Consider the following 12110-nt stretch of genomic DNA (forward strand, 5'->3'; position numbering starts at 1 on the left):
ACTAGATGACGTTTCAGGAACTTAATTACATGTGCTGAATTGCTATACGATAATTCTGTTTCCCAATATATTTATAGGTGAGAAAAAAACTTACTGACTGCATATGCTGTGTGTTCCTTTTCTGCTCTTTCACATGAGGAAATAATTTTTATAAGTTATTTCAGTGTCATTAATATAGGAACTGGGGGCAATTTATTTGGCTGAAATCCTTACATTTCACTTATTGGAATTCAAGATTGAGTACTTAAATTAAAAGATTGCTTTGTCCCTAGAGGTGCACACTGCTCATAATTTCCATAGATGTGAATGGGAATCTCAGATCATTTATTGCAAATGGGTAGTCACAGCCTCATGGCTTAACTTCAGGCAGACAGCTCTTGAATACTTGATGTACTTGTAAGTAAGGATCCATATATTCTTTTAAAGAAAGAATAAGTTGGTTTTACTTCACCCAGAATTACTTGAAGCGCTTTAATTTTTGTTTCCAGCTACTTCCCCCATTTCAATAAAATGAATAGGCCACCAACATGACTGGCAGTGGCAACTTTCCTAATCTAAACACTGCAGTTCCTCTTTCCAGTTTCAGTCTGACATCAACAAGGCATGTGTCTTCCTCATAGGATGATGTAATTGCAGATATCAGTATATAGCAAAGGTACAAGTTCTACTTTTTCTGCTCACAATACACATGTAAATTCTACAGAATATCTGTGCTGGATCCACTGTTATCTTGTGTTCGTCTCTGAAATAACTGAAACAATAGCTTGGATTTCTCAGGAAAGCGTAGTTATTCTCTAAAATAACACTGTTGATCTCACTGATGGCAGACTACAGTGATCAGGAAACCATACTAAGTGTGTAGTTTTCATGATGTTTCCCTGACTGACTACATTAGCTGATAAAATATTTAATATCTCAGGGTAAACAATGAGGCTTGCAAGAAACGATACTGCAACTTTCAGCTTCTGAAATTGCTAGATACAGAAATCTATTTTGTTTCCTCTTCAGAAGTACACTAATAAAGTTTTCAAATATTTCTAGCTTATTAAGGTAGGCTCTTGTGATGATTCTAAACTGAACTCATTTATAGAAATTAGACATAAAACTCTTGAATTGCAGTAGAAACTTGTCTGTCTTAAGGTTATTTAAGTTTCCTTCCTAACTTCCCGTAATGTTATTCCAGATCATAAACTCTAATGAAGAGCGTTTAATATTTTAAATGTTGCTGCCTATTTAATCCTCCCATAAAATTTCATGAAGATTACCATTAAAATTAAATGATTTGTCAGAAATGGGCAAATGTGGAACTCCTACTGAGATAAAGATGCAGAGTTGTAAATGCTTATTAGGTTATGCAAATTGTATATCCTGTCCTCCTCCAGGTCTTTCTAAACACAGAAACAGAACATTTCAGTTCTGTCTTTTTTTCCAAATTAATCTAGAGGTGGTGTTCTCAGAATTCAGTGAAGCTGGGATTGCTGGACAGTTTGAGTATCTTCCTGTACTACCAGAGTAGTAGCTTGGGGTATGAAGGCACTGTAGTAGCAAGTCAGATGACTTCCTTAGATGCAGAATCAAAAAGCATATTCTTGTCAGAGCATTTTCCAATGAGGGTCAGCAAACTGCATAACTGAATTAGATGGGAATGAACACGGAAAAAATCCATTTAAAGTCAACCAGCTATTTTTCTGTACACATCTTCCTCTTATTAATACAGAGTGTGTTAATAATTCTTGTTCCCACAGCTTATTCTGGGTGATCTATTTTCTCTTTCATCAGCAACTGTCCTCTGGAGGACTTAACTCAATCCCACTATCATTCTGCTGGTAACATGGCAGAAGTCAATCTTGCTGAATTTTAAGAGAGTATGTCAAAGGCTTTTAAAATGTTTTGAAAAATCAGGTAAATATTTATTAAACTGAAATATTACTTTGCTGTTCATAGGCTGTGTTCAGTAACTTCTTTAGTAAAGCCACTAAGCAGCCGAAATGACAAGCATGTTGCAAATGTTTTTTGCTAGAATGTAAACCACTTGACTTTCAGGTTGCCTGTCTTCAAGACATCGTAAAATGTCAATTTCCCAAGGCAGTGAACGTTTTGGATATTTTTAATATGCTGAAACAAATATAAATCAGAAGTTAGCAATCAGCAGCCCTGAAGGCTAAATCTGGCACATGAGGAAAATTGGCCCAGTAGAGAGTATTTAAAGTAGACCGTGAAGTTAATTAGGTGCTAGAGAAATGCAGAGTCAGTTTGCTCTCTGCTGCCCTTCTCCATCGTGCTCCCTCCCCTCTCCCCCTCCCTCCCTGGCTCTCCTATCACCTGATTGCACACTAGATCAAGACAAGAGGATTTCCTCTGCTTGTGTCACATGCTGACCATTTGCCCCCTAACAGAGAGTGCAGAGGTATAATTTTCAAGTGGTTTGATAATAGTGCCTCGAGCTGAAGAATGAACATCACCAGTGTAAAGCTTTTTGGTTTGCCTCCTTTTGCTTCTTCAGCCCGCCATTCTGCAGCAGCCCAAGGAAAGGCTGTGGAATTGTTTGACATTTGGCCTTGGGAAGCTGAATTTGGGAAGACCACTTAGTTTACTTTGGAGTTTTAGGTAGATTTAGGATGTTTAGGTTTTTAAGCCTACAGTTAGAAAAGTCAATAAATTGAATAGGTTTTTTATAACTCTATTTCTGTTGTGGTTTAAGCCGGCAGGCAGCTGAACACCACACAGCCACTCGCTCACTCCCTTACCCCCAAGGGGATGGGGGAGAGCATCAGGGAAAAAGTAAAACCTGTGGGTTGAGATAAAGACACTTTAATAAAACAGCAGAGGAAAACAATAACAATAATAATAATGGTAAGAGAATAAACAGATCAAGTGATGCACAGTGCAATTGGTCATCACCAGATGACCGATGACCAGCCCATCCTGAGCAGCGATCGCTCTCCCCCAGCCAACTGCCCCTCAGCATGACTTCCTATGGTGTGGAAGAGCCTTTGGGCCAGTTGGGGTCAGCTGTCCTGGCTGTGCCCCCTCCCAGCTTCTTGTGCCCCTTGCAGAGCAGGGGAAGCTGAGAAGCCCTTGACCAGTGTGAGCACTGCTCAGCAACAACTAAACCATCAGGGTGATAGTAACATTCTTCTAGTCCTAAATCCAAAGCACAGTGCTATGCCAGCTACTGGGACAAAAATTAACTCTGTCCCAGCCAAAGCCAGGACAATTTCCAAAAACCTTTTTGTAGCCACATTGTCAGAAACACTGAGCCAGTGTTAGTGTTAAGCCAGTGGACAGTCCATAGTCTTTGGAAAACTGCATAACTGATTTTTAGATTAACCTTTTGGTTAAAGGACTTTCCTCTATAATGCCTGCTTGAATTGCTTGGTTTTACAGTGCTCATATTCTGAAGCATGACTAACAAGTTTCAGAGTAGCTTTTTGCTGCAGTTCTAAATTCCTGTAAAGCATTTTATAATGCTGTGTGTCAGTTTAACCACAGAGAAAGTACAGCAGCATATTTTATAACAGACTGACCAAATGTACTTATTTAGCCTGGGCTAACAAATAGCACTGTTTGCAGTACTTTCTGAACATTTATGTGCTTTCTGAGCTTGGTGGTAATGGAGTAACTAGGTGACAGATGTAGAAGCAGTGCTTTTGCATTCCACAGAAAGGCACGTTAAGGCTACGTCAGTGTTTTCTAGCTTGTTTTCTCAAACTGCAAGGCACAAATTTCGTATGGCATTTTCATAAATGCATTTTGATATTTTGTCTCAGGATTTCTGTACATAAATTGAAATTTTCATTCTTTTTTATCTCGTTAGAATCTATATTGTCATGTCAAATGAGAACATTTTAACGGTATGAGACCTTGATTTTCAAATTTGAAAGTAACAATGGGAAAAAAGCTAAATTTTATAGTCTTGCAGAGTTGGATCAAACAGCAAATGTACAGCTAAATTGTAAGATCACTGCAGCATACATGCAACTAGCTTAACTCACAAGTTAGTGAGTGGTTAGTAGTTTCATGGGATTTAGATTCCATGAAATATGGGCAATATAAGCCCATATCTTAAAAACGATCAGTCTTATCAACATGAGGAAGAAAAAAAATACTGTTGTTATGCAAAAATTACTGCTGATTTTATAAGTATTTGCAAAGGGTCTTGTGTAACATTTTAAAGTGTGAGTGCTTGGGAAAAAAAATTGCACTCACCTTATAACTTATTTTTAATTGCCTATCCAGTATTACAGGTATAACTGACTATCAGTTTTGAGATCATGAGGGTTTTTGAGTGTTTCCAGTACTCCATTATTTTGCAGCTATTTAATCTTTGTTCTGGTGTGTTTCAATACAAAAACTTTTAAGTATATAAAGTCACTGTTAAATGAAATCAATAATAAAGTGATTGTATTTCTAAATTGTTCTTATAATGATTCTCACTGAAACTTTTGTAAAAAAATTGCTTTCAATATAGTATTGCTAAATTCTAGTTAGTAAATATATTGATTAATATGATGTTACGCTTCATCTGCAGTATATTGAAATAGTTTGTCAGTTCGCATCTTACAATATTTTTACTTGAAATAATTTTTTTGACCATTAATTTTTTAAAATAGTTTAACCAAAGTCTGGTATTATAGATACCTAACACTGCGTACATGTGCTACCTTCCCAATGCCAAGTGTTTCTTTACCTCCCATCCCAGCCTGCAAGTCCCATTTGCTTAACACATAGAAACTGTATTAAAAAAAATGGGGGGCTTCTTGTCAGTTTGTTCGTACTATTTTGTGGCTAAACTAGCGTGCTAGGTTGCAGCTTTATAAATCGCTTGTTCTGAAATCTTCATACTGTTTGTTGTTTGTCCAAATGCTGCCTTCCTACTAGGACTTCTAGCAGCAGAAAGTAGGTATCCCTTTGTTTTCCTTTAAGGCATATCATTCAGCTATAATGTGTGTCTTTGCATGTTTAAAAATCAGCTTTCTTCTCTTCTCTTTGCTATTTCCAGTTTTAATACTGCCTGTTCAGAAAATAGCATGTATCTTTTCAACTAAATCTGCCTATAACTTTGGAAGTCTAATTATCCAGAAGTAACATGATTTCCAGGGAATTCTGAAGATTGTAGTTTAGAGGCAGTATTAAAATTACCTGGGGTTTTTGTGTTCAGTATTTGCAACACAACTGAAATAAAATTTAATTTTCATTAAATTAATAAAGGATAAAATGGTTTGGTTTTGAGGTTTAGTTCCAAAATTAATATTTTCATGGACTAATGGGCTTTTTTCTCCTAACACTAAACATATTATGTAGTATTAGTCATATATTATTTTCTTGCCTACATCCTTGCATGAACTTTCTTGACCATTCTGTGTTTGTGATACATGATATATTCATATGCATTGTGTATATGCATACACCTGATTTAAATAACCACCCAATATGTGGCTCCTTAATGAAGGAGTGTTATTGACATGTAGTGAGGAGGTTCTGCTGCAAGTTAGCTGCATGCTTTGCAACAGACTGAAAACACAACCACTTCTAAGACCTGCAGACTGTGCTAGACGGGAGAAGGTGTGAAATTCTAGAGCCTTTGATACAAACCACAACTGTTCCAAAACCAACAAATTCAGCATCTCAAAATACAGGCTTTAAAAGTGGGGGTTTTCCTGCAGCATTTTGAGATTTGTAGGCTTAACAGTTCTTCTTCTGTCCTAGGTCAGGGCAGCAAAAAATACGTCCATGTCTCCATTTCTGATTGAAGTCATGGATTTTTGTTGTTGCTGTTGTTGTTTGGTTCATTCTTTTGATCTTATATGTAGTGGGGGATGTTGTTGCTTGTCCTTCTCTTTCCCCACCTCAGAATGCCTGTCCAGTAATGTTCTCAACATTATTGGATGAGAACTCAGTGAATTTTTATATAAAACTTTTGTAGCAGTACTAAAAAAAACCTCATACAGAGCCTCTGCCACTGATTCTTGGTTTTGTTTCTACATGGAGACTTTCTTCAGTAAACTTACTGTCTGATAGGATGTTGTGCCCTCATACTTATCAGAAGAGGGTTTCCATATATTTTTGCAATGAGGAAGAAAGTATCTAAGGAAGTAATAGTGAAGGACATTCATTTGTTAAAATAGTTATTTGTTTAGTTGCATGTGTGTGTGCTACTTGTAAGGTGCAGGTCTGGTCTGAAAAATAGCACCTTCTCACTACATATTTCTTTATCACCACACTAGACTGCCTTCTGTTGTATTTGTGGCTGGTTTTACAGTGAGAGATAACTGGGGAAAGGAATTGGTGAACTTTGTGTTAAGGGTCTCAAGTATGGAGACAGGAGAAAGCTGGAGACATGCATACACACAGTGCTCCTGTGCATGCAGAGTAAAACAAAGACTATCTTCAAAATCAAGCATTAATTTCTGCCCTGCTCCCCTCCTTCCCGCTCTCCCCCCCCCCTTTTTTTTGTATTTCCATATATAGTACTTTCTTCTGCATTCTTGCTTGTGTTTGGGAACACTTTATCTCATTTTCTCGGGGTTTGGGGTTTTTTTCTCCGTTCTTTTTTCTTTGTTTGGTATTTTCCTCTTTCTCCCTGTTTTTCTCTCCTGCACCTATTTGCTTTGGTATTCTTTGCTGACTCACACCCTTTTCTTTCCCTTCTGGTATTCTATAGATGACCTTACCTTCTTTAACTTCGTTGTAAATCTCAGTAGCCTTCCATCACACCAACTGCCTTCTTTCTGCAGTTTCACTGTAGTCTCCCTAGACCTCTATCATTCTAGTTCTCTCCCTAGACTCTTCCTGATTGTTACATATATATAAAAATACATATATAGTGTGTGTATATATATTATTACTGTCTTAATTGCTTCCCAATAGTATTCAGAGAACTGTGTGCATGTAGGAGCTTATTTGTAAATTTGGAGAGTGTCTAAACTTGGCTGTTTGGTTTCTGTCCAAGAAGGAAGAAGTAGTTAAACATTATAAAGCTGAAATTTGAGGAGGATAGAATCATGGAATACCACGTTGGAAGGGACCTCAAGGATCATCTGGTCCAACCTTTCTAGGCAAGAGCACAGTCTAGACAAGATGGCCCAGCAGCCTGTCCAGCTGCATCTTAAAAGTGTCCAGTGTGGCGGAGTCAACCACATCCCTGGGGAGATTATTCCAATGGTTGACTGTCCTCATGGTGAAAACTTTCCCTCTCGTGTCCCATCGGAATCTCCCCAAGAGTAGATAGAGTCCTTACTTGCCTTTCATTTTAATTACACAGTTGTATATATGTGTGAAACGTGTATCACGACCTTATTTTAAACTACTATAGGTGTATATATATACACATGGGTTGGCTGCCATCTGTTCTTATATAGATAGTTGCTCTGTAATGCTCTGGAACAGTAAAGAGCAGCAAATTACTGTGTGAGGTTAGAGGCACCTCAACTCCGGTGATTCTTGCAGGTGTAGTTTAAAGTGATGAAGAGCATCTGGTCCTCAGTTGGCTTTCTCTGAATCTAAGAAGTTACATCAGCACAAGCAGTGGAAAGGTCCCATCTCTGTAAAAGATACTTTTCTCACCTTTAATGGAAACAGCATATGTTTTGTATTTTCTTTGCAGGACCAACAGGAAATAGAGGTGTTCTATTTTTATACATTTTTAACTCCTGTCCACTTCTGCTAAGGCAGACCTGACCTTTTATATGACACGGGCATAGTATTTTATAATTAGGCTGATATTGAGCCTAGACTTTCATGTTTGGCTGAAGTGAACAGTTTTAAATGTGTATGTGATTGTGATTTGAAAACCTCACAGACACCCCTTCATTTCCACAGGATTTTGATATAGTGCTTAATTACCTAACATGTTAAACATTTATGCCTTTTAGGGTATCGTAATCAGATGCCACAAAACAAAACTACTGGACGCATTGATTTATACAGTTATCACTAAATAGGTCATTTAAAGGTATAAGTGTCACTGGAGTCTTAAAGCAGAAACAAAGAGTCTTTGTTTTATTTGTTAAACATGAAAAATAAAAATAAAATCCATGAAACTTGAATCTCACATTACTGAGTTGCTAAAAATTATCTCATTGTCATTTCACTAGATGTGCTCTATCAGAATCTCACAGTATTTTTTTATTTTTTTTTCTGAAAATAACTGCACTTTCTAATAATGGCCATGCTTGGTTTTTATGAGATTGTATCCAGTGACTTCATTTAGTGATTCTAATATCTGATCTCTCTAAAATCTAACAATTTCTGATGTTTTTTCTTCTGTCCTTACTTATATGTGCTAGTCTCAGATCTCTTCATAAACAAAGTGAAATGTAAATCCTACCTTCTGAAATGCCTGTGCTTTGGGAGCCAGGATTGGTTTTTAATTTCATTTCCATCAGCTGTACACAAGAAGGCAGCCAAGAGATGAAGTTGGGAGAAATCGGCTTGTGTTGATTGTAGATTGACTGGCATAAGGACTGAATTGTGATGCATAGAGAAATCGTAAATAGCAGCTAAGTTTTGATTAGTCATTCAAAAACCACTGTAAAATCTTCAAGGCATGGTTACTAATGTATTTATACAACTTCTAGAATAGTTGAAAAGCTGATCCAAATTAAAGTAGTTTATAAGAATGAACAGGATTAAAATGAGTGGTTGGTGTCAGGAACTTAATTTTATACCATTCTACAAATATATGGGCTTTAGATTTTGTCAGTGTCTCTTTAACAAAAAGATGCTATTATTATAATGGTTTTCTAAGGTCTTCTGCAGAGTCATTTCCTGGAATACTAATTGCAGGAGATTTGCAAAAAGGTCATGGTTTTATAGTTTTGTATTTAAATAAGGTCAGCCTTCCTCTAACAAGTTTTCATTGCTCAGAAGAGGGTTTATGACTGACCAAGACTTAAATGGGCGTTTGTAATCTTCAACATTAAAAAAAAATAAAGAATTCTTTTACCCTCTCTCAGAATGTGTTTGTAGTCAGAATGCAGTCTTTGTGTTTTGCAGCAAGTCCTATGTCTTCTTACCTGAACACTCTTTTAGTCATACACTGTCGCAGATCACTGCTGCGTGAAAAGAAGCTAGCAAGTCTCCGTACTGCCTGCTGTATAAGAGAGGAAGTCAGCTGTACCTGCCTTGTTTGCTGAGCATGAGGAAAGCAAAACTTTTGGGGTGTACTGTGGTGGAGACATATTACTATTGGAGAATACATAGACAATTCTTGGAATAGTATTTTAAAGGTTTTTATTCTCTCCTCTTCTGAGGAGATGTAAGCAACTCCTACCTACAACTAAAGTTCAGTTTCTCTAGCCAAACCACCTGTTCCATATTAGAATAGCTAGATGCCAGGATGTAATAACAGCACTCTATTTTACCAAAGCTTTTGTCTATTTGCAACTTGATGAACCAGTGTCCATACCAACTTCAGGTGGTATTAACCACACTGTATGAGAACTACAAAGACTCTAGAAAGAGAATTCAGCTGTAAGAGAGAACTATTTCTGAATGGCCATCTCCATAAATGAGGTAATGGAACCCACAGGAAAGTCTATAACTTTGACTACACACTGGGTGAAGAAATAACCCCAAGTTATTGCCTTATAAAGCAAATAGGTCTAACTCACAAATAACAGAGCTGCCTCAGTAGGCAGAAAGCTACTCAGTTCATCTTCTTAGAAGCAATTTGTTATCAATCTTAAGAAGTCATTCCACTAACTAATAAAAACATTTCATGTACCACTACTGGCTGCAGAACACTGTCATAAGCATTCTGAATTTTTTTTTAATACAGTGATAGCCCATATTTTTCAGCTTTTCAGAGTTGTCAGACCCAAGGGAACTGTGAATAGTTGCAGCCATCCTTTTTTAGGTAGTCTTATAGGAATACAAGAAAGACAAAGTTGTGTGCATGACCCAGAATATCACTGCTCATTTGCACACTGAGAACATATGTTCAATTATAGTAGGATCCACAGTTATCAGTCTTCTCACAGAACCATGTTTGGTGCGGATTTTGTTACTATTACTGTGGAGAAGAGTCTTCTACTTGTATCACTGGAATTACAACCTTTCCTGCGCAATCGCATGTGTATATATTTTTATCGTAACTTAAGGTGCAGAGTGAGATTCATCTCACCTAAGTGGTTGGGGCTACTTGAAAGTTCTGTGACAGTAAGCAGCATTTTCTAACAAAGTTTACATTAGAGAGTCTTTAAAAACAAACAAAGCCAGTCAAGTTACTCAACTTCCTTTTTTTTCCTGGCTTCCTAATATTTATGCATCATTCTGGCTTTTATGTTTATAGATGCTGCCTGTAGCTGCTACAGACCATAAGAAATCTGAGCTTTTAGATTGTATGATTGTCTAACAACTCATTTAAGTCCTTCCTTTATCAACTATGTTGAGGCTAAAATGGGTGCATTTGAAATGATGAAAAGAGATTAAATCCTTTTTCTAGATGATACAGAATTTAATTATAAATAGCGAGTGCTTTTACACTTTCCCAAAAGGTTAGAAATTTAGCTTGAATATGACAGAATAAGAATCTTTTCAGGGACAGGTGTGCTGTAAAGATTATTTTTATTTTATGTGGTATCTTTTATCTGAATTTAAAACTCTTCTGAAAGGTACTCTTAACCTTTTAACCAGATGTCTAACAGAGAGAGTTTAGGTGTTCACAAAAATGCCTATAGAATTGTTCTATCACTTATTTATGCAATAACATGCTGTCAGTATATTGCTACTTTCTCATGCAGGTGCATGTTATTTGTAAGTACGTGAAAGACATGGCAGTAGATACAGCATAAGACTGCAGATAAAAAAAACTTAAGGTAGAACTGTGATTTTGAGGGATTAGCAAAGTCACCGTCAGAACTTCTCATCAAATTTAAGGTTATTGTTGGAAACTTTCTTTTACAACCATCTATTCAATGTGACCAACAGACAAGAGAGAAAAGACCTAGTGAACAAAGCTTAATGTTTTGGATTTCCCAGATATTCAAAAGGTTGTTGAGATGCAAATATTAAAAAACAGTAACTTTTATTTCTATTTGAAAGATCTAAAAGTATTCTACAAAATAAAATTCCCAAAGTAAACAATGTTGTCAAATAAATAATGTGGTGGTCCAGAGCATTCGGTGTTTCACATAATACAGCACTGCAGGCAACTCTGAACACAGTTCTCATTCGTTCTGGTTTTGGCTCAAGTTTTAGTGGTTATGAGCAACATTGAGCAGCATTAGAAACTCTTAAGATAGCCAGGCCTCTGAAGTGAATCTTCTCTTGAGTTTTCCTTAAAGTAAACACTCCGGATACACAGAAAAGGCTTTGAACGCAGACAGTGAAGTTTTCCTAAAAAAGAAAATAATTAATTCAAACTCTGAGTGTGGCAAGTATAGAAATAAAAGAGAATCCTAGCAAATTTCCTTCTGCCAACTGCATCTTGGAAAGTCAAACACTTTCCTTCAGGCTTGAAGATCTCCATGTTAATCAACCTTTAACTGGCATACTGAAAATGTTAAAAGAAACTGCAGTCCGTTTTGGGTCCCTAGGTAATGTTTTTCTTCCTTGCCTTTGAGGCTTAGCTGTGATCACTCCACACTCTTACCAGCAGATTCCCAGTCCCTGTATTTTTCTCAGGTTTCCTGCTGTGTCTCCCATTGTGGAAACTGTGGTGCAGGCAGAGGAATATGGACACGTCTTTTCAGCTGAGCATGCTTATTCATTGTCAAAGATGGAGCAGTTTTTTCTCTTCTTCTGTGTACCTGACCCGATGCACAGCAGGCAAACCATTAGTCCTATTTGCTGACCAGCCACTGCTTTTTTAAAGGAGCATAACTTTAAAAGTCAGATATGTATAATGGGAGAAGACTAAGAAGTCTTATTGCTCCTGAGCCATGAGTTGTGAGTGAGGGGAATAATGTGGTTCTTAACCTTGGTGTACAGGGAACTGTGAGGAGAATCCTAGGTTGACTAAATGTTATGCAAGAGTTTCTAGACTTACAACTTACTCCTCCTTCTAAGCCATGATGTCACAAGTCTTGTATAGTAGGTTTTGTGTATTTTGTTGTGTTTATTCCAGTTTTTCAGGGTTTTCAGAGAAATAAGTTAATTTAACTCTT

General features: G+C 37.0%; 1 protein-coding gene across 1 annotated transcript in view; it reads left to right on the forward strand.

Moving 5' to 3' along the window:
* CASK (calcium/calmodulin dependent serine protein kinase) overlaps positions 1 to 12110 on the forward strand; it is a 245040-nt gene that overhangs the window by 172056 nt on the left and 60874 nt on the right. The gene's annotated exons all lie outside the window — the stretch shown is intronic.

This window comes from Egretta garzetta, unplaced genomic scaffold, assembly GCF_000687185.1.
Source record: "Egretta garzetta isolate BGI_Z169 unplaced genomic scaffold, ASM68718v1 scaffold70, whole genome shotgun sequence".
NCBI classification, from domain to species: domain Eukaryota; kingdom Metazoa; phylum Chordata; class Aves; order Pelecaniformes; family Ardeidae; genus Egretta; species Egretta garzetta.